We start from the raw sequence: 2659 nt of genomic DNA, 5'->3' as shown, positions 1-2659 counted from the left end.
CCCCCCACTCGTGGGCAGCACTGAGGCCACCCCCCACTCGTGGGCAGCACTGAGGCCACCCCCCACTCGTGGGCAGCACTGAGGCCACTCCCCACTCGTGGGCAGCACTGAGGCCACTCCCCACTCGTGGGCAGCACTGGGGCCACTCCCCACTCGTGGGCAGCACTGGGGCCACTCCCCACTCGTGGGCAGCACTGGGGCCACTCCCCACTCGTGGGCAGCACTGGGGCCACTCCCCACCCGTGGGCAGCACTGGGGCCACTCCCCACTCGTGGGCAGCACTGAGGCCACTCCCCACTCGTGGCCCCACCATGTGGCTCTCTTTATCAAAGACATGTTCTTGTAGAGTAAGGCACTGTTAATATGAAACAGAGGGTGTAGATCAATTTGCCATGCTGATATGTCATAAGACAAGTTGAATTCAATGGTTGATATTCAACGAAATTGAAGATAATTGACGTGACATACAAAAATGTCAAAAGTAGGTAGTTGTGGTATACTACTACCCCTTCCTTTTAATGTATCTAAAATGACGTATTTCCTCGGAATACATTTCAATCATCAAGTAGCGGGCAAGCAATGTAGGTATAATTACTGTCATTATTACAGAATGGGGCCGCCCCTCTTATTTTACTTCCTTGTTTTGAGCAGAGCAACTCGCTGCTGTTAAATTACACCATGACTTTTTTTTTTAAGTATAGAGGATGATAATAAGTCACTGAGACCTCCTTTTAAGCAGGCACCAGCAGCATCCTTGTCGTCATTGCACCGACGCTGCGGGCGGAAAAGGAACCTGTACTGGCAAGTATAATTTTCTATCACTTCATCACAAATAAATACATGAACAATAGGTCAGAGGAATACCATACAAGTCGCTCTCCAGAGATGCTTACTGAATATATTTTATCTCCTCTGGCGGTCCCCTCAACCTGAACGGCGCGACCTACAGCATCGCCACCTACGGTTCCTCCGCCGCATGTGAGGCTGGCTACTCCGCCGCCTTCACCCGCGCCCGCTACTTTCTGGACTGGATTGAGATCAACACCGGTGTCACTCCCTGAACACGTTCCATGGAACAACAGATCATTAGCCTATTTCATTATTTAGGATCGAATATCTTGCTGTTCACGTAGCAATCAAAATTACATTTTATAATCAATGTCATTTCCAAAAACATGTTACGACCAAGTGAATTTTGTTGGCAGAACCGTTCCCTGTAATTGGAAAAAAGGCGTATAACAGGAAAATGTTATAAATTAGGGATGATATTCGAAACGTATTACAAATTCACCTTTTGTTTAAATTAATTACTGCATAATAAATTGTTTTGGCAACCGGCAAAGACATGTAAAGTTGCAAATGACCTGACTTGTACTGCTTGAAGTATTCTAATAGTTATGAAGCGGTGTTGCAAATCCTCGAATATGTAGATCCTGCTACCTACAGATCAAACTATAATGGTAATGAAGGATTTAAACCCTGATCAGGAATAATGAAACGATAGAAGGGCGACCGAGTTCTTACCCTCGGCGCAGTAAAAACGTTTTAACTGTAGTCTTGAAGGGTCAAAGGTCATGGTAGTCCTGATGCATGGGGTAGTATTACGGATTGCTTCGTAAATACCAGCATGCAGGCAACGGAAGCTGTGGAATGACAAACATGTAGAGATAAAATAGACGGAAAACCTTGGCACCGGAGTTGCTGTTCCTGCTGCGGATGAGAACGAGGTCAAGTTAGCAGTGTAAACAGTCAGAGGTGATGGAGATAAGGGAACAGTCGCTGTCAGTCTGGAAAATCGATGGAGGCTTTGCAGATTTTTGGTGTAGTGATGCAGTAGTAGTTCCTGCGGTATTCACATGTGATAGAAGGGTAAGAACTGCCGCAGCTGTTGAAATACAGGGTAAAAAAAAATCTAATGTCAGAGATGCGGTTTATTGTATGGTATGTGGTTATAGGTCTAAGACTTAATAACCTTCTCATTGGCAAAATTTAAGACCTGGTTAATTCTTTCGCCTAAATCTTTAAACTCGGGCAAGGCTGAATACACTACAGCTTGACAGGTTGTTTGAAAAGTGCAGACATTCTAGTAAACAGACCCTTATTCCATGTCCATCACACTCCGTAAAAGTTGTGGTGGATTGTTTACACAGGTCACGTGACTCTACCTTTTCCGCAAAGAACAAATGAAGAAAGAAAGCCGATATTGTGCCGCTTTCACTTCGTTCGGTCGTTTAATGTATTTCTAATGGGATTGTAATCCTACCTATTCGATTGGTTATCGAGTTTTATATATATTATTCAAGCTCAGTCGCAGACTCTTTTCTGTTCAAGAAGCGGAAAGTTAAAACTCTGAGCTTTATGCTTTACAAGCTAGAACGTATAACGAAGAGATTTTTAAAAAATAATGATTATTCAAGTGCAAACGAGAAATAATGAAACCAGAAAGAGATGTAAAGACTGGCGTAAAGAGAGAAGTTAAAAAAAGGACAGAGATAACTGCAAAAAAACGTTATAAATAAAACAAAATAAAAAGTTTCTGCTTTCAAATACTAATTAAAACTCCCAAAGTTTATAGATCATAATCCATTGTCTCGTGATATCGAAACGGATCCCCTGCATGCGTTCGTTAGGAATAATTGATAAAGGAAATGATAACTAA

Source organism: Penaeus monodon, chromosome 34 (assembly GCF_015228065.2).
Source record: "Penaeus monodon isolate SGIC_2016 chromosome 34, NSTDA_Pmon_1, whole genome shotgun sequence".
Classification (NCBI taxonomy): Eukaryota; Metazoa; Arthropoda; class Malacostraca; order Decapoda; family Penaeidae; genus Penaeus; species Penaeus monodon.
Note: the sequence above shows the minus strand (reverse complement) of the source record.